The sequence below is a fragment of the Diceros bicornis genome, chromosome 2, assembly GCF_020826845.1.
Source record: "Diceros bicornis minor isolate mBicDic1 chromosome 2, mDicBic1.mat.cur, whole genome shotgun sequence".
NCBI classification, from domain to species: Eukaryota; Metazoa; Chordata; class Mammalia; order Perissodactyla; family Rhinocerotidae; genus Diceros; species Diceros bicornis.
In genome coordinates, this window is record NC_080741.1 from 64,120,127 (window position 1) to 64,145,137 (window position 25,011).

Consider the following 25,011-nt stretch of genomic DNA (forward strand, 5'->3'; position numbering starts at 1 on the left):
TTGGCATCAGATGTTAGCTCAGGGCTGATCTTCCTCACAAAAAAAGAATAAATAAATAATCTGGCATATCCAATAAAAACCAAAATGAAATACTATTGTACATCTACGTACAATAGATTGTACAATAGATTGACAAAAAATTTATACTCTGAAAATATAAAATGTTGGGAGAGTGTAGAATACTTGGAATCCTCATACACAGATGATGTAAATAATATAATCACTTATTTTGGCATTATCTACTCAAGTTAAAGATATATTTATCCCATGACTCAAGGATTTCAGTCTTGGGGGTACACCTTAGAGAAATGGGTGCACATGTGCCCTAGGATTATTGCAGACTGTTAGTAGTGGTACAAATCTGGGATGTCTATTCTGAGTAGAAGGGATAAATTATGGCATATTCATACAGTGGCATGCCATGCAGCCATGTACATGAACAAACTACATGGATAAATCTTACTAATGTACATTGAGCCAAACAGTCAGACACAAAAATATGATTCCATTTCTATAAAAGTCTAAAAACAGATTATTTTGGGATATTCATTCATATTCGGTAAAACTAAGAAGAAAAGAAGGAAATCACAATGGTGGTTACCTCCGAGTAAGCCTGAGGAGTTGTGATGGGGAGAGGCTCATGGGCTACTGGCAATGACCTTTTCCTGGCCCAGGGTAGTAATTGTATCAGTGTTCGTTTTTTTTTATTGTCGTAAAATATACGTAACATAAAATTTACCATTTTAAGTGTACAGTTCTGTGGCATTAAGTACATTGTTATGCAACTGTCGCTGTTCGTTTTTAGAATTATTCAACTAACTGTAAAAATGTTTTATGCACTTTTCTGTGTTTGTTATATCTCAGAAGAAATTAAGCAAAAATATTACAAAGTCAAAGGTGTGTGTTAAAGATTTAGTTACAGGGGTATTAACCATAACACTGTTTATAATATGAAAAAAATCTGAAACACTGAACCACTACTTTGGATTACATGAAGAAATGGATCAAATACATCACCACACACAGAGCCACAGAAGGGAGTTCATGCAGCCTGCAGCAATGATAGCATGGAAGAATATTTCATGGCATCTAAAGACAAGTGAGGTGTATAGCAAGGTGGGAAAAGATATTTGTAATACATTATACACAACTATTCCAATGTTTTAAAATAAATGGCAAATATTTACGCAAGGAAAAAGAGAAATACATTATACATATGGAGAAATACATTATAATGTTAACTATGATTCTATTTGGGTGTGGTTTTAGGAGTGATTTTTGTTTTCTTTGTTTTGCTCATTTGTATAATTTCAATTCTGAGCAATGAATATGGATTACTTTTAAAGGAAATAAAATGGAGATAGTAAATTCTATTGGGGAAAATATAACAACAATGAAAAAAGCCTGGAGATCTTGAAATGGGAATAAGAAACCTGGTATTAGTGAATAGGTATATTTAGAAAACACCTCAACTCCTATCAGCTCCCATCAGTCTATTTGAATATAATAGCTTTTCCCTGCTAGTTACTTTTTTCATACCTGGTTACCTTTTTCCCAGAGTCCTAGCTCTGATAGTAAAATCAAATTCTGGCTGTCTGCTTTGGAAGCAAGTAGGGCAGTGGGAGGCAAAGGCGATCCTTTGAGAACAGCCTGCTCCTAATTAAAAGGGAGTGAAAATCCTCCAAATGTTGCAGGGAGAGTTGATAGATCATCCTTCAGTTCTCTTCCATCTGGTCCGCTGCCTCTTATGGAAACCAAGACAGGAAGAATGAAGTGAACCTAACATAGGAAATGAGGGTAGTCATTGGGATGACATAGCACCAGCTCCCTGTAAAATGTTTGGGGGGGGTGTGGGCAGTGAAACAAAGGGCACTAGTCATAGTGCTCATGACTGACTTCACACTGGGTAGGTAGGTACCTGAAGACACCAACTGATGGGTGAGTACAGAGGTCTCCACAGTCAGTGCACAAATATTCCCAATAACCAGGGTGAGTTCACCCTGTACATACTTGTTAGCTCATCAGAATGGAATTCCCAACTGGTACGCTGTGGTACAGTGGGTTTCCCCATGCTATTGGTTCCCTCAGCCCTTGGGGCTGTGGCCTCCTGTCTGGCCCAGCACTTCATAAATTTATAGAATAGAAGAAGTCACAGAATATTTTATGGCAGGCAAAGATAGTCAAAAAACATTAAGTGGAAAAAAAGACGTTACTGATCCTTTATATGTATATGTGTGGCGTGCAACTGCTGTAATTTTTATTTTACTTGTCTATAGGTATCATGACATACAAAGGATTGGAAAGTATTGGAACTACTATAGGTCATTCTCACATTAAATAAAGTCTGAAGAAAAGAAGGGCTGGGGAGTGGGAGAGGGGCTTGCGGGTTGAGGTACTACTTTTCAATGGAAGTCTAGTTCTTGCTAATAGGTGTGCTGTAAAATAGGTGTAAAGTGAATTTGGGAAAAGCTAAATAAGAGTATACATGGTTTCAGGAATTCCTAGGGTCATTAATTGACTAAAATGCCTTATGACTCTTCAAAAGTAGAAGGAGTATGGAGTTATTGTGCAAAATCTTTTTGACCATAGATATCATCAAAATACACTTTGGAAATTGCTTCAGTAAAGTAATCCTTCTCTTGCTGTTTTATCCACGCAGGAAAGACAGTGTACTCTTCTTTTGCACGGGCTTCATCGAAAGTGTGATGTAGAATGGGTTTATCTCCACACAATGTTTCCATACTTTCCCATCTGATGATATGCTTGTTCCCACACTGGTTTTTCCTTGTGTTTACAGCAAGTGATAAACCTGATGAAGCCCAAACTACTAACAAGTATCAGGGGTTTTCATCAACCAGACTAAGTTCAGGGCCTTTGCAAAATGACCCTCCAGAACTCAGAGGTAGTCTATTGCTGGAAATGTTAATACTTGGCCAGAGAGTACACTTTGTCTTTGTTTTCAATGTATTTTCTTTCCCAGAAGAGAGAAAACAAATGGGCTCAAAGAAATGATTAGAGGAATGTGTAGAAATGCCTTAAAAATGCCATCTCCATGACTTTGCCAAAAAAATGAAGAATGAAGGCATAATTTATCTATGTACTCTCACATGCTTGTCACACATAACTGTCACTCTTGATTTTCTTTGAAAATAATGGAATATAAACATTCAGTCAGAGGGATTGTCCTATAGATGGAGTTTAGTTACGTTGTAATAAGGACTAAATTGAGTAAGAGCATGGCTAAGAATTATGTAGCCTTCTTCCTTCACTTTTTCTAAGCTTCCAGGTAGCCTATTATTTTGCATTAATGGAAATTCCAGCCATATTAGCAAAATTCAAATGAAGTCGACATGCCAAAAGAAATAGAACTTAGCGCTTATTCTCTGCTCCTGCTTCCACTGGGAAGGTGCCTTTTCCCTAAGAAACACGTTTAAAAGGACATAAAAGTGGCTTTCTATTTTTGGCCAGAAGCAGAAAATAAAAGACAATGGAGAAAAAATATTAGCTCAGCTTTTTCAGACTTGAAATAATGTGTGATTTTTGCTGTTTTTCCAACTTTTGAGACCAAGTCTGGTAGAATGCTTAATTCATTCAGCTGGTGAATCACCTTTCCTTTGTGGGAATATTAATGCCAAGCTAAAATTTCTCCATATGAGGAAGGAAAAAAATTTAAATGCAGCCAGGCTGGGGGTATATTGGTAAATGGAATCATTCTGTCTCTACCTCATTAATTCTGCCTTCATCGTTTGGAGGTCCTGTGGGCTGTGCATCATTTAAATGGTACCTTAGGTGTTTCACTGAGACATAATTAAAATTGATGCTGTCATCTGGCGTTTCCTTGTGCAATTTGTCCAACTCCTTGCAAATGGCAAAACAGAGCTCTTCATTATGACTTTTTTCAAGAAACTGCCCCAGATTTCCTGGAAGTCCTCTGGAAAACTGTTTGGCCAACTGGTCACCAAGTTCCCTGCAGGGATTTCCTTAGCAATATATCCAAGTGGTCCATTTGAATGGCCCTGCTGTGACAGGCAAGTCAGTACCCCCAAGACTCTATGTCATAGTTGAACAGCACTAATGAATTTTTTAAAAATCTTCCTTATATTTATTTATTTCCTCAAAAGATCTGTATCAGGCTCATGCTATGAACCTCCCATTGACAAGAAGGCTCGTAGGCAACAAGATCCCATCTCTTAGTGGAGCTCACAGTTTAGCAGAAAGGCAGATGCCAAACTAGTAATTAACAATAACACTTGATGAGCACATCAAGAGGAAGTAACCGGGGCTGTGGATTTAACCTAGGGGTCAGGAAGGCCACCTTGAAACAAATGCAAGAAACTTCCTGAAGGATGCTGAGTGAAGATGGGACTGAAGAGGGTACCAAGTGAAGGGAGAGGCATGAGCTGTAGATTATGGGAAATAAAAGGGCGAGGCACTCACTTTCTGTCTTTCATATTTTGGTCCACGTTTCGCCTTCAGTTTTTACATAGACTCAGACCACTTTCTCCACATAGAAGACTATTAATAAGATTCTGTTTTCTACTGTTTTCTTTAGAATGTAATGACTTAAAAATAAGAGCTAGTATTTGTTGAGCATTCACTTTGTGCCAAGCCCATTGAATTCTCACAAAACTTTTTCTTTTATCCACATTTGAGGGAAACTGGGGTTCAGAAGCTTACCCAGCCAGGTTATGGCTGACCTAGGATCCAAAGCCAGATCTGAGACATTCGAGTGCAAGATTTTAACCACTCTTACTGAGGTTCTTCATGTTCAGATCTACAAACTGTCATCAAAATGATGGGGGCAGTGGAGGAGGGTGACATTTGTTAAAAAGACCAATTCCCAGGGCTCACCCAGCTGTTGAGTATGAGTCTCTGAGGACGTGGTCTGGGAATTTGCATTTTAAGACGTTTTCCAGGTGCTTCCCTTGCATCTGAGAATCACTGAACTTCATCCCGGTTCCATGCGCTTGTGAGAGAGGAGGAGTCGGGGGAAGGATGGAAAGATGGGGAGAGAATGCAGTTTACTATATGCTTATCCGTGTCCTTGGAATGCTCTTCTGGCCATTTGATGAAATGCAACAAAGCAAAATGGTTATAATTTTCAAACTGCAAAGAATTTAGCCTCACAAACTGGCAAGATGTCTAGGCAGGGCTCCGAGAGCTGCTTATTCAGGCTTCAGCCAAGCTGTGAAAAGTGAGGCTTTTTCAGAGGAAGTGAGATAAGACAAAAACTTACAAAAACAAACATCCTGAGGCCGGTGTTCAAAAGGCCACTGGCAAAATCTATAGTCTAATGCGAAGTGAGCTAAACAAACACATTACTGGGCCATCCAGGAAACGTGAAGCAGATGCCTGGAAGCGGGGTGTGTGTTTTCAACCTGGATAGAAATATCCTGGGGAGTGATGATATGGAATCAGACACAAAGTTCAGATAAAAACAACAAGGGGGATTTGCAACAGGCAGTGTATCCAGGATGAACAGGAGGTTCTCCAGTCAAGTGGTTCAGAGCAAGTTCAGGGTAGGAGGGAGACGGGTGCTCCAATCTCATTTAAAGTTGTTTGCCCCGGTTTCCTCCTCCTCGTGGGATTACCTGATGTCTAGTTAACTAGTTAACTAGGGAGTGGCAAGGGAGACCCAGTGACCAGGGCCAAAACTTTAGAGCTTTTGAATATTGAAGAGAATCTGGTGCTGCCTCCCCCCTCCCATTATGTAATTTAAAATAAAAACAATATCAATTCAAAATATGAACAAAGGTAGTTCACAGCAACATTCCGTGTTTTCCTCTGAGACTAATTCAGTGCTTTTTTGGAAATGCAAAATAGCAATTTCTGGCAAAAAAAGGTTTTTGTGCTTTGCTGGTGCCCTTTACACAAGCTTAATTTGGTGATATACTGTTCACAAAGTGCTTATTAAACTCCCTGGCATGGAGGAGGCACTCTCTCAGTGCTAGTTATTATTACTTTTAATAATAGCAACATATGTTCCCAATTACATTTACTACAGCTTCCTTCCCCTTAGAGGAATGCTAAGGCTCTCCCTTCTGTGGATGCATTTTTGCTAGTATTTTTTGCTAATACTTTTGCTAGTATTTTACTATTTGGCATTTTTTGAACTGGCTCTGCAGAAATGAGGAAGTTGCCCCTAGTCCCCCTCTCCTCAGAATCAGACTCCAATTCTCTGACAGTTTTCCCAGAACTCTTTCTTTCCTATCTTTCCCTGTCCCATCAAGACATTTCATTAGCTATCATTTTTTGCTTGCTTTTAATTAAAGAAACACCGTTTGCACTCATCCTGGAATCATTCACTGAATGCCATCTGATTCTTGACATTTATTTAGGAAATATCATTTTGCAGAGTTTTTATAGCATGAATATTTGATGACTAGAGTAATTCAAGGAACTCTCCAAGCACAGGTTCATTCCTCTTCTATAAGATAATACCAGTCAGGTCAACCTTTACATTCATTATGACTCCATCACATTGAAATTTCAACTGCAGTTTGGATTGACATTATCAGTACTAATTGGGAAAATTATAGTATATTTCAAGATAACCATTATTTTTGTTACGCCTTGAAAAATGACATGTATTTTCTCAACAAAAATTTTTCCTTGGGAAGTGATTTCTTTTGCTACCAGCAATTTTTGAACATTGTGGTTGTCATGGTAATGTCGAATTATTATTAGACAATTAGTAAATTGTTCCAGATCTAGATCTGAGTACAGGCAAGATATACTCCAGGAAATAAAAAAGGCAAAAACTTTTTGCCACTATTTCCTTTGTTAAAAAGTTGCATTCAGGTCATTTAATTCTACCCATGACATCAAGGATGCCTATTTTTATGAAAAGCTGGTTTTACAGCAGGAAAATTGGCCCTTTCGTTATGATGCCTAATGATTCATGGTTGTTAGAGAACTCTTTCACAGAACAAAGCAGACTGGCTTCGTTGGTGGAGTTTGCATTCCACCGCATCTCTTAGGATCTCCACGGGGGTCAGGGATTTAGGTCTTGGAAATTGTGTTTGGGCTCCAGGTTGTCCAGTCCCATTTTCTGCAGTCTCTGAGGGCAATTGTAAAACTGGTAAAGACGCAGCAATGTCAGTGGAGGCAAGACACCACTGCCCACGACAAGACTAGGGGCCACTGAGGGTCTCAGTTCTTAGTCATGAGGCAGAGATGCCCCCTGAGAGGGAAAGAAGCACAGGCATAGAGAAAGGTGGCCATAAAAGGGGTGACCAAAAGGCACATAGAATGGTTTTAACTGTTCACAATTACATGGTTATGTTCTCTAAGTCAGCCTTGGGATAGCCAAGGTTTCCTGGCCTCAGAAACATCTCATTGACTCATTGAGGGCTGGCTGTTAGAGGATTTCTCCTATTCACTCTTGATCTTCTTACCCAAGTTCCTGATTCTGTCATTTAGGCCTTTACCTACTGGCCAGTTTTTGGTAATCTCGGGGCTGATCATGTTTTAGTAAACTTAAGCTGAGCACCTACAATGTTCTAGGCCCTGGGGTTAGAGTGATAAATACTGTATGTCCTGAGTTCTACAAATGCCATCCATCAAGTTAATATTGGGGTGTAGGGAGAACACTGTATTGATATTGTAAGGTATATCCCCAGTTCAGAAACTTTAAAGTATGACAAAAAGAGAATTTATCTTAGAATAGAGTGCTTGTGAAATATTCAAGAAGGCAGTCATATTAAGAATATGGCTTTAAATCAGACTGACTTAGGTTTAAATCCTGGCTCTACCATGGATAGGTGAACTTACACAAGTTATTTGACTTCCCCATGCTTCATATTTCTCATCTTTAAATTGGGATGATGGGAACTATTTCATAATTTTTGAGAGACTGAAAATAATGTTAGTAAAGCATCACTATTATCATCTTGATCATTGTTCTTCTAAGGTCTGGGCTAAAGATTCAAAATGTCACAGTTGTCAACATACAGGGACTAGGTGAAGGAGTAAAAATAGTGATTAAGAATTTGGAACTTGATACCTGGGTTTCTATCTCAGCTCTGCTGCTTCCTAGCTATGTGACCTTGGGCTTACTTAACCTCTCAAGGCCTCAATTTTCTTCTTGGTAAATGGAAAAAACAATAGCACTGATCTCCAATAGTTAATGTAAGGGTTAAATTAATGATTAAACATAAAATGATTACCCTAATACTTGGTATGTGGTAAATATTCAATAAATAGTAGCAATTTTCCTTGTTATTATTTTACTATGCTTATTTAAAAATTTTTTATGGTCGTAAAATATACATAACATAAAATTTTACCATGTTAACCATTTTTAAGTGTACGATTCAGTGCATTAAGTACATTCACATTGCTGTGTAATCATCACCATCTCCAGAACTTTTTCATTTATCCCAAACTGAAACTCTGTACTCATTAAGAAATCACTCTCCATTCCCCCTTCTCCAAGCCCCTGGTAACCACTGTTCTACTTTCTGTCTCTGTGAATTTGACTATTCTAGGTGCCTCATGTAAGTGGAATCATACAATATCTGTCCTTTTGCATCTGGCTTATTTTACTAAGCATAATGTTTTCAAGATTCACCCATATTGTAGCATGTATCTGGATTTCCTTTCTTTTTAAGGCTCAATAACATTCCATTGAATGTATTTACGACATTTGTTTATCCTTTCCTCCACTGATGGATATGTGGGTCGCTTCCACCCTTTGGCTATTGTGAATAATGCTGCTATCAACATTGGTGTATACAAAACTCATTAAAATACAGCATCAGGGAGCATGAAAGAGAAACAGTGGGATATAGAGAAAACCCTAGGGAGCCCCAACTTTTGAAGGGCAAGCAAAGGAAGACTTGCCCTTTAGGAAAGTTAGACTCCTTGAAGGGTTTTTAAGTAGAGGGCAGGTTTGGTCTCATTCATGGGCTGTTTGCAAAACATGTCAAGAGTCTGATTTAGGACAGTGGCATTGTACACAGGAAAGAGTGAACATACATTTATACCAAGGAAATATCACAAAAAGAGATTACACCAGCAAGAATGACCATAATCAGAACTTTACAGCACCTTCTAGAAGGATTTGAGGTCCTCGGGTGCTTCCAATGAGCCTGGCACTGTGCTAAGTCCATTACGTTACACCTTTAGTCTTCTCTGCTGCTCCAGAGAGTACCATCCCCATCTAGCAGATGAGGAAATGGAACATCATCTTATACCTGCTGTAATTTCACATAGCTAGCAAGTAGTCCAACCAGCATTTCACCCTGGGGTCTGCCTCCTGCTAAAACGTGGGTTCAAAAGCAATGTACTCTGTGCCAGTCCTAAACAAGGGAAGAATTCATTTCACATTCGGCAGACTCTTCTGAATCCTTGTCTCTGGCCTGATAATCTCTTGGCACTGTCTTCAAGACATTTCAAGAATCAAACATGGTCCTTTGAGTGTCTAATGGACTTGACACACTTATATTTATAAATTTTTAGCTTGCCAAGGAGACCCAAAAAACAGCTCAGCATCTGATTTCCCTGATCTTTTCTTCACTAAATGTTCAAGTTGTGCTCTAGGGATCACAGCATGGAAAAGCCATACAAGGGGTAAATCAGAAGCCGGGAATTTTCCCTGACCATAACCCTCTTCTGTTTCAGGTTCTATAAAATAGGCAATTCAAGTAAGAAAATCGCTTCTAATATGATTTGCTGCTTTCCAAAAATATGAATTTTTATAAATCAGATGTGTGGCACAATTGTGGCATACCACACAATTTACCACTTCCAAGGCAGTCCCTAAAGTTCCATTTTCCTCCTGGGTGAGTTCACTCATTCCCAGTGGGAGAGACATAAGCAGCCCACACCCTGAATATTTCCTTCTAGAAATACTTGACATGTGACAGATTTATTGGTGACTCCTCAATAATTAAGGTGTTATAACAAGTTGAAAAGCCATTTCAAGAGATTCAATAGGCAAAAATACTTCCCTCTCTATAAAATGGTTAGATGCCAGCTATAATTCTAATAGGATTGAAGTGACAATCAAACATGGCAATATATGTAAATCTGTTTTGCACACTATAAAGTACCTTATATATGTAAGAGATTATTATTATTTTTATTAAAAATGAACTTGTTTTACATTTGATGTTACAAACTTGAAAGCACTTTGCATCAGAAACCTATTGATGTACCATGTCAAAATCTAAATTAAATTAAATATTTAACTTTTTCTTTTAGCATGCTTACAAACCCTGGAAATTGGCACATGTGATTATGGGGTTGAAGGAGTGATGTAGACCCGGGTTTCTCAACTTTACAACTATCACTACTGACATTTTGGTCCAGAAAGTTCTTTGTTGTGAGGGCTGTCCTGTGCATTGTTGGATGTCTAGAAACATCCCTGGCCTCTGCCTGCCTCACCCATGAGTCATGACAATCAAAAAGTGTCTAGACATTGCAAATATCCCTTGGGAGGCAAAATTGCCCCAGATTGAGAAACATTGCTCTAGACAATGGAGTTGGAAAGGCTGGTGTATCAGCATGGGTGATAAGTTCTATATTATTTTAGATCTTTCAGTGTTGTTTCTACTTAATGGGACAAACTCATTTTAATCCTTCTCCTTGACAAACTTGAGAAATTGAATTGAAGATTCTAGTAGAGTGGCACTGAATTATATGGCTGACTGTTGAGGCTTCCAGGGGATTAGGGATGCTTGGCTAAATTAGCCTTTGGGATTATGTCAGCATGGGGACCCAGAAATGAGCAAAAGTAAAATCAAATGAGGTGGGGCTTTATTTCCTCTGGTCCAAATATTTTATATTTTTGGTGTAAAAAAAGACACATGGCCAACATTGCCCACACACAACTCAACATAAAACACACACACACACACACACACGCAATTTCTAAAGCCCCCAAGATCCTGAGCTCTTGTTTTCTAGGTGAAACTGAAAATTTCAGAGCCCATCAGCCTGCTAACAGTCACTTCATTTTCCTTTTGTGAACAGAAAGCTTCACCAAGTTCTCAACCTCGAAGAACTTTATCGAAGTTTCTTGATGTTGCAACCTATTAAATAAGATACCAGAATCCTTGGAGCTTATCAGTTTTGGAGATATCTGAAATATAAAATACGTCTCATACTCGGCCCTTTGGTTACCCCTTTCTCTGAAAGGCCACCAAGGACTCTATAGTTTAATTAAGCCTTCAAATTTAGAGAAGGCAACAATGACATAGATTAAGTAATTCACCCAAGGTCATATAGATGGAAAATGGCAGACTGGGAAGTGAACACCAGAGGAATTTAAAAGTCTCTTTTCCTGTTATTTTCCATCCCTCTCCCCTAACTTTTATCTTCTCTTTTGTTTACTTCTGCTGCTGTTAGCTTATTACTGAGGATTCTGTCAACACAGTGCCTGGCTCATGACAGATGCTCAAGAAATATCTATCACTCAATGAAAGAATGACTCAAGCCACAGATACCAAGGAAAATAAATTAAAGCAACTCCCACTGAAGATATTATTGGCCTCAGAAGAATATGGCATTGTGACTATTTAAAAGTGCTGATTGACATCACTTTAAATTCATGACCACAGATCTCAAATGGCTGTTCAATAGTGCCTGGCAATCATACTGTACAAGACATCCAATTCCTTACTTTCTCCAAAACAATAAATGAATACCCTTAGAAACTCCACAGACATCTTTGATGGACAAATAAATACTGAAATGAAAACAAATTTACATGTAGAGTTTGGACCAGCACATTTCAAAACATGTCTGCTTTGATGGAGCCTATCTACAAGCAGTGGAACATGTAAGGTCAATCAAAAGTCTCCACTGGAGCTTTAAAATTAACAGCTCTTGAGCCTTCACATGCTGCCATTTGAAACAGATGTCATGCCTTCCTTTCTTTTCAGATATTCCATGAACATACACACAGAAAAATCAGAAACTCATTACATTGGTTATTCTCTGCCTCCTTCATGCAAGCTCTTGTCAAGGAAATGGAAAAGAGACCAAGGGCAAGTTTACCTCCTAATATTCTTGCCCGAAGAGCTCACTACCATGGCAACCACGTGCACCACACATCACACGCAAACACTTGCAAAACCCCAAAAGCTCAAGTATTTTGCACGTTACTATACTCACAGATGTGGTGCTTTGGATGCTTGCAGTCTCTAGCAATTGACAAAGCTTAAAGCCATAGTAATGGCCTTCTGGCTTCACTAATTGTAATTTCCCCTGAGAATGCTTAATGGAATTCACGCAATACAATCAGACTTATACAAACATTTCACATTCATGTCAGCTTTGACAGAGGTCTGGATGAGTACAGCCAATGACAAGGGAACAGATAAATAAACACATCTCACTTTTGTTCCTCTGCCCTGCTGCACTTGAACTACTGCAATTGTCCACTATCTCAGTTCCCTGCTTCCACTGTCTGTACTCCTTTCCCAGCCCATGTCCTCCTCCAAATAAAGTATGAACATTGCAGCTGGAGTGATAGTTCTGTAATGTAAATCCAGACCATGTCACCTCCCTGCTTAAAACTCTCCAGTGCCATTTCATTCTCTGGGACCATCTGGCCCCTGCTTTAACCACTCTCCCACTGTCCCAGTACAGTCTCCCCATAGCCTCCAGTCAGCCCAAGCTCTTCTCTGTCTCAGAGCCTTCACATGAGCAGCCCCCAGCCTGAGAAACTTGGCCCCTGGCTCCTTCTGCAGATCTCCATTCAGATGGTGCTTCTTCAGACACTTCTCCCCTGACGACTTGAATCTACATAGGTCTCCTCCTCCATTCTTCATCAGAGCACCCCAATTACTTTCCTCGTAGCAACTATCTCAGTTTGCAAGTATTTGTTTATGAATAGTTGTGTTTACTTATTTTCTTATCTCTTCACTCAAAGATTGTAAGAGATTGTATCTATTTTACTCTCTGCTGTAGAGCAAGTTTCTAACTGTGCCTGACATGGAGTGAGCACAGTATTGTTGCCTAAATGAACAAACGATATATATCATTATAGAAAGGATGGCACTTTGAAGGGACACATTTGCACGAGAAGAGACCAAATTTAAGCGTTCTTCCCAATGTTTATGTATACCCATTTAGCCCTCTTTGTCTTTTCTGCTCTGTCATCTTGCCCTTTTACGAAGTCTGAGACGTACAGGAACTCAGGGTTTTCCAGTGTGGTAAGGCCCGAGGAAACCCCCAATCAGTCCATCGCTTGTGTTTCGTTCCCAGATTTTTGACCCCGGTATATTCCGGTATAACCTTGATTCATTTATAGTTGGTGAACTATTTCATCTAATTGCCTTGAATTTTTTTTTTAAATCAAAACCTTCTTTCGCTGACACAGGAAGTCATATTTTGTCAAGACTAGATGAACTTGAACCCGGAGAGGTTTGAATTCTACTGCAACCTCAAAAACCACAAAAATGGAAGATATTTGGTAAGTCAAATATGTCCTTGTGCCTCATCGATAGGGCCTAACATTTTGTTCATCTTGGGAAGATTTGTGTGTTACCAGTTTCACCCCTACCATAGTTTCTTGGTACAGACATGTGATATTATGTGGGGACTCTGACTTTAGAAGGCAGTTTTCACAGCAACCTCTTAGCCTTTAGAGTTTCTAATGTAACCTTTGAAAACAGCTGGTCTAAATTCCATCTTGTCCCAGACCCACACAGACCTCCTCTGCATTATGCTCAGCTTGAGGACAAAGGAAGTTCAGGGAGGAGCAGTGAGCAAGATGTGATTCGGCCAAGTGATTACAGCTGCCTTGCAAGCAGCCACCCAGAATGCAGATTTTATTGTTGTTTTGTTTTTTTAAAACTTTTAAACGACCTATGGCTCTATATGCTTTTTAAAATTTTTTTTAAAGCTGAAATAGAAGCTTAACCCTCCTGCATGTTTTTCTACCCATAAAATAGACCTTTGACATTCACCAAGGATACCTCCTCATGACCTGTTTAATCTCAGATACATGAAGACTACGGCAGCCATTCATTTCCCTCAGTGAGGTACAGTAAAATTTAATTAGATGACATATGTGATACCTTCCGACTTTGGAGGAGAGTTGTATGTAGGCAGTATAGTTTAGGAGAAAAGAGAGTGAGTGACTTCGTGGCATGAATCACGCACCATCAAGGACTACATTCAAAGAGACTAAACTGAAAGTGTCAAGTGTCTACTATTTTTTAAATTTTATGTCCTGGAATTTGATATATGAAACTAATTAAAATTCAACTACAGGGGCCAGCCTGGTGGCGTAGTGGTTAAGTTCATGCGCTCTGCTTCAGCGGCCCAGGGTCCACGGGTTCAGATCCCGGGCATGGCCCTATACATTGCTCATCAAGCTATGCTGTGGTGACATCCCACATACAAAAGAGAGGAAGATGGGCACAGATGTTAGCTCAGGGACAATCCTCCTCAAAGCAAAAGAGGAAGATTGGCAACAGATGTTAGCTCAGGGGCAATATTCCTCACCAAAAAAAAAAAAAATTCAACTACATATGAAAACATTTTCCATCCAAAAATGAAGAGTTTCCCTTAAAATTCCATGTTTGAAAGATATGAGAAAGAGGTATTCCCATATACTACTACTGGGAATAGAAATTGGTATAACCATTTTGGAAAATGGTGCAACAATATTTATTGAATTTTAGTTTGTGCATCATCCCAAGACCTAGCAATTCCGCTTCTCTGTATTTAACACTAGAGAAATGCTTGCACTCAAGAAGATATGTACAAAATATTCAGAATAATGTGGTTTGCAATAGGAAGAAACTGGGAACAACCAAAGAGTTCTTTCATATATAAATAAGAGAGGCTAATTCCCATAAGAAATAACCCTAAATAAATATTTCGACAGATTAACAACTTGATGTGAGGTTCACGGGCAGCCTACGTGATGATCAGTGGCCCAGCCTTGAGTGAAAAAAGAAGCAAGTGGCATGTCACTGGATGGGTTCCCTGGGAAGTAGACTATGAGATGCAGTTTACTGTTCAGGATATTTATTAAGAAATATTCTTGCTGTCGACACCTGAGGAAGCAGGATTGGGCAGAGGGAAAAGTTGAGCTGAGATGCAGCCCCAATAGCAGCCTTAGTCACTCCACAGAGATCTCAGAATCTGGAAAGTTTATTCTGAATTGTCTCAAGCTGGGCCAATGTGGCAAGACATTTATAGTCTTGCATTGAACTTGCATAAGAACTTACACATTAGTATCAAATGGAACTGGGTCAGTTATTGGATATTGGCTGCCTCTAAAAGGGGCAAGGCCGAGGCAGTCTCTGAGGGGGCTGAAGGTGAAGACTGTCTGCTAATAGCATTCCCAGCCGAGGCAATGAGTCCTTCACTGAAGAGGGATATGGGCAATGCATCACAGTGTCTACCCCAAAGCTAAACAATAGAGATAGTCTATTATTACTGTAAAACAAAACAAAAGGACATGCTTATTTTCTCTGACTAAATTTCTACGTAAATATATAGAAAAAACCTGGATAGATTAAAAACTCCACATTTCATATCATTGTAAACAGGTGTCAGGATTGTTGTGTTCCTTTTGAGAAAAGGAGGAAGGTCTAAAACTGAGGGAAGAGGTCAAATAAAACCTCAACTATATCTGTAATGTTTAATCTTTTTAAATAAAGAAAGTGAATTCACATTTCACCTATGTAATAGGAATTTAATAAAATTGCATTTGAGATATGCTTATTATACAAGTATATGTGATAAGGATATCAATCAAAACAGTATTCTACAAGGAGCAAGATCTTCCATTTCCAAAGCATCATATTGAAATAGCTCTTATTTATTCAAGGATTGATCGACTTTCCTTCTCTCTTCTTCCTCCCACAGTTTTTTGGCCATTTTATTGCTCACTAACATCTCCGTCAAAGGGTGACTGGGGTTGGGGGCGCTGGGTGTGGGGAGGAGAGGAAGGAAACTAGAATAAGCAATTTCCATTACTTGCTAGCAACTCTGCTAAATAGGTTTAGTGGGGGAAATGCTGAAAGTCAGTTATTTGGATTATCTGAGCCTGTCAACCATCCATGTTACACCCTCTTCCCATTAGTACAGACTCATGAGAATCGGCCATAATTGCATTTGCAGTGATGGCAACTGAAACAAGATTGTTTTCAATGATTACATGGTTACAATTAAACTAATTTTTTTTTTTTCTCTTTCAAAAGCCATATCCTAACAGAGCATTTTGAGGAAAGAGACATTTCCTATTGTATTGTCACCAGTTACACATCTACACATCTTTCAGGATGAGATAGTTAATCTAGACAGCCCAAGACAATTTCCTTGAAATTGAAAGGGCACTTTATCTTTTGTTTTGGTCTGGTAATAGAATAGTTTATTTGGGATCCAGGTAGCAAAAAAGGCATAATGTAATCAATAACAGGACACAAATAGATATTTTAATAAATATTTTTTTAATTTAATGGAATTAAATATTTTTATAATGCCAGTGTTATAACTCTGTCTTTAAAATCTCTATGTTATGACTCTTCATACACTGGGTTTTAACCAAACAACTCAAGCCAATGCAAAGATGAACAATTTTCTCTTGGAATTACCATGCTGTGTTGGAAAAAAGGTTGGAATAAAATTCAAAAGACTAGAGTTCCAATTCACATCACCACTTATTTCACTTAGTGATTTTGAGGCAAATCCCACAGATTCTGCCTCAGTTTGTTCAGCTATAAAATGAATATACAAGGATAAATCCTATGTTTAATATTTTATACATATGTTTGATTTATGATTTTTACCCTGACCCTGGTATTAATGAGCTATAGAAGAGTTTCATTGGTATCAAATGGAACTGACTCTTGACTTAACCACGTATTGGTGGTTTGATGTTAGGGAAGTTAAGTGGCCTCTCCAAGATTCTATGTCTGGGTCTTCATTTGTAAAACGAGATTACATATAGTTCATTTACCGCTATATTGCTGTGAAGGTCAAAAGTGAAAAAGCATGTAAAGTGTATAGCACAATGCCTAGGACACAGCAAGTCCATAAGAAAAGGGAGTTATCCTCAAGCCTCATCTATCCCTCTAATTAGACCCACTCTGTTTTTCTCCGTTCCTAAGGAAAAACACACATTGTAAAATAAGCATTCTTCAAAGACAACTTGAAGACGTCTGGGAATTTCAAAGGCTGAAAATTCCATGAGTTCATAGAAGCTTTCACTAATTCCAGTGATCTAAAGACAAAAAGGAGAGAGTCACCTGTGTGCCCAAACTCATTTCTGATGATTTCTTCCATCCTACCCTTTCTGCCTCTCTGGGGATGGTTGTGCCTGTGAAAAACATCGAAGTTGTCAGGAACAGAGGCAGCTTTCAAGATTGGAATGTCAGAGTAGAGTCTTCTTTTCCTCAGACCAGAAGAGGCTTGGTTTGGTAAGAGTTTCTAGGTCTGAAAGGAGACAGAGCTGGGATATAGGAACTGATACAAACAGCACAAACCCTTTGGAAGAGTGATACATCAAGAGAGGCTAAAATAGGGCAGGAACAAGATCATGAAGCAAGATGAGATAAGAAACCAAAAGACCAGGTCTATAAGCTCTAACATGTGTTGCAACTAGAGGCTGACTACCTCCTACAAAGTTCCAAATTACGTAATTGTAATGGGTAATGGGCACTTTCTCGTAAAAAGGAGAGATTTGTTTTCCCTTTTATGGCTAAAGGGAAAAGTATGAGAAGTAGCCCCACTAGAAAGTACAAAGTATCATCGTGTGAGCTGGTATATTTCAGATGTGTTAGACAGATTAATATAAAACCGGATTGATTTTACATAGAGCAAAGCCTTATTTCTAAAGGTGTTGAGAGACAAGTTGCAGACAGGTATTAAAATGTTCAGGTGCTATCTTTTGTTGTGAATATAGATCATTAAATAATATACAGTTGGGCACAGAGCCAAAGAAAAGGATTCTATTCCTCGCTAGAATGTAAGCTCCAAGAGGGCTTGTCTGTTTTGTTCACTATTGTATATTCCCAGCTCCTAGAACATGCCTGGCCCTTGAAAAGTGTCTGTTGAATTAATTAACCAGCTGTGAGGCCTTCAGAAGGAACCAGTCCATCTTTTAAATGAGGAGGTTGGATTAGACATTCTCTAACATCATTCTAGTTTTAAAATTTTATGGCTCTATCAGAAACTATAAATGAAAAATGGTCATTACATTTTTCATCTCCACCTCCTGTGTCACTTCTTCATTCAATGTCTGTATGATCTATTCCAGTATGGCTAGGTGTAGAAAATACCCCTGGTGGGATATAAGATGGCTTTAGTCCACAGATACTTTTTGTTTATTTTTAAAGAGCTATTTGCTTATTTTAATATGTATTAGAAAAATACAATTAGTTTCTCAACTCCATTTATGATAATGTTGTAGAGTTTACTTTTCAAATAAATTTAAGTTAGAAGCAAGTCAACTTACAGAAAATATTTTAAGTAAATTATAATGCAAGTGGTCTTGAGTAAAAATCACAAAAGTGGAACTTGAGCAACTGCTGTTTGGGAAATAGTCATCTCCATCAGTACTTATGGCATAAATCTTAAAACCTAAATTTGACTAGTGCTCTCAAAGGGAATAAATCACATCTAAAGTAACCATAACATTTAGCTGGGAGCCCTTTAGCACTTTATCCCTGTTTGTGGTAAAATAACTGCTTTAATTGTACTTTTAAAAAATATGCTTGTTCTCCTTCTGGCCACGATGGACTAACTGCTATTGAAGAGACCATCCACCATAAACAATTAGAAAACTGGAAAAAATACACGAAAGCACTGTTTTCAGACAATGGACAACAGGCAGTGCAAGATTATGATCCCTGAAAGAAAGGAAACAAATAAGGTGAGGACATGATAGCCCAGACTTTTTTGCCTAGCGACACTTTCCACATTGCCACTCAGGGAAGGAAAACCCAGGTAGAACATGGGACTTTGCTGAAATGAGGAGACAAAGATCAAAGATTGAGGAAGCTGAAGTGACTGGAATTTGCAGCGCAGAGTACTAGACAGGAAGGAGATATATAGAAAAAAAGTAAAAAAAAATATGCATAAGGGTGCCTTTGAGTTTTGGGCTGATTATTAAGCCGTATAAGGCAAGAATCCACAAGGCAAAGAACAACTACTAGGGAAGGAACAATAACTGAAGAACTGTAAACTGAATGATATCTCCCATTGGGCTGAGATGGATTCAAGTTCCAGCCAGCCAGAGTGGAGGAACATTATTGAGCCCATACAGCATTCAGTAGAGACACTAGAATGTCCATGCCTCGGTAGTCATGCAAAATTATCCCTGGTGACTACTCTGTACCTTTCCTAACAAATCTTAAAAACAAGCCTCAAAAAGATTAAACTAATCCACACAAAATTTAAATGCTTGGCAGATCAAAAAGCAACACTCTTTAAAGGAACATAATAAAATCCAGACATTCAACAATGTAACATCAACAATTACTAGACATGCAAAGGGCTAGGAAAAACATTTTCTCCATAACCTGGAGAAAAATTAATCAACAGAAATAGACTCAAAAGTGACAGAGATGATGGAATTAGCAGATAAGGACTTTAAAATAGCTATTATAAATAGTTTAAGTATTTATTTAAAAACGTGAATGCAATAAGAGAAATGAAAACTTGAAAAAACAGAGAACCAATGAAACTTTTAAAACTGGAAAATATAATATCTGAAGGGAAAAATTTACTAAATGGTTGTAATAGTAGTTTGACGCTGCAGAAGAAAAAGTCAGTGAACTTGAACAGAACAGATTGGGGAAAGGATAGTCCTTAAAAAATTAATGCTGTAACAATCAAATGTCTGTACTCAAAAATATCAACTTTAAACCCTACTTCTTACCACATACAAAAATAAACTGAAAACAGGTCATAGAACTGAGTGTAAAATCTAAAACTTTATGACCTTGCATAAGCAAAGATTTCTTAGGACACAAAAAGTACTAACCATTAAAAAAAGAATTGATAAATTGAGCACCAGCAAAAGTAAAAACTTTTGCTGCTGAAAAATCACCATTAAAAAAAAAAGATGTCAACTCAAAGATTGAAAGAAAATATTCACAATACATATCTTTAACATAAAATTATACCCAGAATAAAAAAGAACTCTTATAACTCAGTAATAAAAAAGATGACCTAATTTTTAAAATGAGCAAAATATTTTAACATATACCTAACAAAAGAAAAAATATGATTGGCCAATAAAGACTAAAAGATATTCCACATTGCAGTCACCAAAGAAATGCAATTTTAAGCCACAATAAGATACCACTCTTTACCCAATTAAATGGTTAAAATGAAAAAAACCTGACATTACCAAGGTTGGCAAGGATGTAGATCTGGAAATGTTACCCATTGGTGGTGGGAGGGTAAAACAGTATAAATATCCTAGAACATAGTGTGGTACTTTGTTATAAAGTTAAACTTACCATATAACTCATCACTTCATCTCCTAGGTATGAACCTAAAAAAAAATAAAAACAAATGTCTATACAGATTGCTTGTATATTTGTATATAAATGTTTGTTGATACATACAATATGAATGAATCTCAAAAACATTTTGCTGAGCAAAAGCAGCCAAACACAAAAGAATACATACCACATGATTCCATTTGTATGAATATCTAAAACAGGTAAATCTAGTCTATATTGATAGCAGTGTAATGACAGCTGGGGTTGGTTTGGGAGATTGGGCAGGGGCAGAAGAGAGTATTTTAGTGTGTTGGAAATTTTCTTTCTTCACTTGGGTGATGGTTACATGTGTTTATGCATATATCAAAATTCATTGAACAGTACATTTAAAATGGGTACCTTCATTTTGTTGTATGTAAATTATACTTCAATAAATTTGATAACATATGTATATTTATACACTTATAGAGCAAAGTTATTGTAGATTTCTGCTTATACATCTTTTGTATCATATGTTTTTGATGTTTCTTTTTTATCAGATTTATGCTATTCTATTTCTCTTCTTTCTTACTCCTTGTTAGTTTCAGCTCCTGCCCCCATGACGGTGCGTGACCAACATAGACCAACACTGTAAGTGATAGCTGTTGTCATGTCTACAAATACCTTCAGTTATAACAAAAAGAAAACTTCATAGACTGTTCCCAATTAGGTGGCATACCCATGAAAGGTTTATGGTATACCAATTGAGACCCACAGATCTACAATCTCTAGCTTATATTAATGCCATAATGCTTAAGCTAATTCTTCCTTATGCAAATCTTTAACGACCCTGCTTTTATTTTTCCTTCTTCTAAACACTACAAACTAAGGATGTTATCCCAAGTCTATGGTCCTGAATGCCATGCGTTGGTTAAGGGAGGCAGGAAGAAGCTTGGAGTAAGATGCAACATGCTTTTCATGATCTCTAAGCCTCTTTGGACCAAAGATAATTTGGTGATAATTTGTGAATTTTGTTGCCAAAAACATCAGACTTTTGGTTTTAGCTCATGATCCAGAAGCTGAAAGTGTGTCAACTGGGTAATAGTATCCAGGAATAATTCAGTCCAATAGTCTTTGCAGACTGATAGATAAAATGATTGTCAATAACATTAAACAGCCAGAAAACAAAAGTACATTGTCAGCTAGCAACAATAAGAGACTCTTAACAGATGTAATTTATACCATTACTGTTGATGAAGTTAGTAACCTTTAGCAAGGAGACATAGAATCAATAGCTGCCTGAGAGTTTGCAGCTGCAGAAATTTAAGTGGGACTTGACCAGGAAGTCAGGTGTAAGAAGTGCTAGCAGAATATTTAAATCAGATGAAAAAATTTAAGATTAATTAATTATGGGCCGGCCCGGTGGCATAGTTGTCAAGTTCACACTCTCCACTTGGGCGGGCGGCCCGGGGTTCACAGGTTCAGATCCTGGGCGTAGACCTACGCACTACTCATCAGGCCACGCTGTGGCGGCGTCCCGTATATGAAATAGAAGAAGATGGGCACAGATGTTAGCCAAGGGCCAGTCTTCCTCAGCAAAAAGAGGAAGATTGGCAACAGATGTTAGCTCATGGCCAAACTCTGTCACCAAAAAAAAAAAAAAATTTAAGGTTAATTATAAATAAGTGACCAAAAATGTGGCATTAGAATAATAATTCCTTCAATTTTGTAGAAAAAGTAGACCAATGTTTATTAAAAATATAGCAAATTTAGAGAATTGTACATTGATGGATTCATGGGAAGGACTTTTGGGTATTTAAATTGTAGCTTTGAAAGTGCAGAATGGGAAAATATATTTTTAAAATTCAATGCATGCACTTCTATTTATCAGTACACCATCTATTTCTCTGCTTAGATTTTCTGGTGTTATTGTTGAGATGCTTATCATACAGCTACTCAATTGGACTATGGTCAATCCATGTACAGAGTTAATCGATAGACTAGATAAGTGATAAGGCCTCAGAGAAGAAGCACATTGGTGCCCAATTCCAACACAATGAGTTGTTAAGACCCTTGGGAACGTATAGCCGTTAAACAAAACAAGAAGGCTAGATTGCTCAGTGAATTCTATGGGATCTAATGGGAATTTCAGAGGAAATTTATTTTTAAGATGTGTAGGAAGCTTAATAATTCAGAGTGCTTTTTCTATTCCAAAGCAAATCATCCCTCCACATCTTTTCATTAACACTGATCAGTTTGCCTAACAGATTACAAAGGGAAAGGATACACTCCAAGTAAAATGGTCCTTCTTATCTTTAAATTTTGCACTTAAAACTGCTTTCACAGCCTCCTACAAATCTATATTATCTCTGCTGTCACAACTTAAGTGCATCTTTTGGCTTCAGGAAATTTGGAGGTGTTTAGGATGCTCACTTTTTATGGTAGTAAAACATCTCTACAAACAAGCAAAAGGTTCACCAAAAATAGAAGATGCCATCAAACTGACAAAATGATCAGGTTATTTTGAGTAACTTCAATGAGCAGAATGAGATGTGTTTATATCCTCAAACATTGCATATTCCTGTTTCAAAATGTTTATTTAAAAAGTGATTAGTAAATAAACCTTGACTTTTTACAACTTTTGGCATTTATCCCTTACTTACCCTTAAAAGTATGTCAACTTCATGTCAGAGAGTAAATAGTGTCAGAGAGTGAATAGTATCCTGTGCATTTTCAAAACCAGTGACTATTTCATTTTAGACTCAAAGTCCAAAGACAGTTGGATCTGCCTCTGAATAACAGAGTAACATTCCATAGAACACTTTCTCGCTTTTCATTGTCTTATTTAGAACACTTTCTCGTTTTTCATTGTCTTATTTAGAAACCACAAATAAAGCACTGCATTCAAACTAAATGAAATTAAGAATGATTTTTATGAAAGAAGATAAAATGTTTAACAGTGACCTTTTTGACTTGGGAAGCTTTGATTGAGGGTTTGAATGCTTTGTTAAGCACACTAGCTCTTTCTGTGGGACCAACTCTATTGTTAGCTGCCTACATTTGTCCCAGTAACAATAGCAACTACAACTACAACTTTTTTCTCTATTCAAGTCACTGTTCTAAGTCCTTCACATGTTACTCACTGAATTCTCTGAATAATCTTATGCATTAGTTATCATTGTCTCCATTTTGCAATTGAAGAAACTGAAGCACAAAGAATAATTAACCTGCCCGAGATCACAGGGCTTAGGAAGAGATGAAACGGGGGTTTGAGCTTTGCACAAAATAATGTGCTTAACTGCACAAGGAACACAAAAGGAGTGGGTCCCTGAGCCACCACCTGTGGATGTCCTTCAGCTGAAAATACCAGCCCGGTTGAAACAGCAAAAACCTAATCAACTGATGGTCAGGTAGAGTCAATATCTTTCTATGCCAATTGTAGAACTGAAAAGATCTCCCTTATATTTAGTGTACCTGAATTTGTATTAAAGAAAGACCAAATTCCAAAAGCAGGGCGGGGTACATTGTGAAATATAAGAAGGAAATTTTAGAATCACTTTCTGGTGGTACCTCTTATTGCTGAAAAGTAATCTCCATCAGAAAGCGACTTTTAAAAAATCACCAACAGTTTAACTGGGGCTTATTGAAAGGTGAGCTGGTCAAAGATGATGGATGTTCGGGTCTATTATTATGGAGTGGGGCATAGAGAATGTTTGCCAGGAGGCACTGAGATTGGCCATTCACATGTGGCATGTAAGGTTAGGAATTGTGTCCTTTTGACAAAGTTGTAGCCTGAGGCTCAAAATGTGTTAAATGTCATGCAGCTACGAGGTGGTGATGTTGGGATTCACCTCCTGGTCGATCTAATGACAAAAGCTCTCACTTTTTCCACTAGCCTACGCTTTGAATCCCATCACAGAAGCCCTAAGCACAAATAAGAACAGATATCATTTGTCGAAGATGAGTTTCAGTTGCCAGCTTATCTGTTGAGATGGACATTTTGGCTTTGGAAAAGAAAATGACTGGTTAGTCTTTCACCTTTATTTCAATTTCTTCTCTTTCAGCGTACACATGAGATGATGACCTTAAAATTTTAATGTTTGCAAACAACTCACGTCTGGTGATATCAGATTAGCTATAGTATTTTCTGAATAAGGTGTAGGAGGGGTAGGAAAATAACCCGACCTTGTTCTTGAGGTCGGAGATGCTTAAACACATATGTGAAAATCCCCCCAAGGGAAAATATTCACTATTTTTCACCAGTTCCGCTCAGTTTCTGTTGCCTAATCATTTTCTTATCGCCAAATATTGCATATTTACACAGGTGCTTCTCTGACTTAATTGTTTGGAAGCAAAGCACTGTGACTCAGCTTTGGTGATGCAGTCCAGCTGGGGTCTGACAGGTAAATAATTACCACCAATCAAAGCCTAAATGAACTCAGGTTCTTCAAAGTCAGATGCAGGGGGGAAAAGAGGGTAGAGGTTATAAATGAACTGTTAGGAATATCAGGAGAAATAACAGCTGGGCAGTCTAGCATTAGAGGAAAACAACAAAGAGAAGACTTAACAACAGTAAGGCTCGGCTGACGTCTGTGTTGTGGTGCAAAGACCT

At 37.9% G+C, this 25,011-nt stretch overlaps 1 long non-coding RNA gene across 1 annotated transcript; it reads left to right on the plus strand.

Moving 5' to 3' along the window:
• Positions 1–959: 959 nt before the first annotated feature.
• Positions 960–24,665, plus strand: LOC131418364 (uncharacterized). Its single transcript, XR_009222890.1, has 4 exons — positions 960–1,116; positions 13,331–13,423; positions 21,002–21,050; positions 24,295–24,665. It is a non-coding gene; the product is annotated as an uncharacterized LOC131418364 (long non-coding RNA).
• Positions 24,666–25,011: the final 346 nt, after the last annotated feature.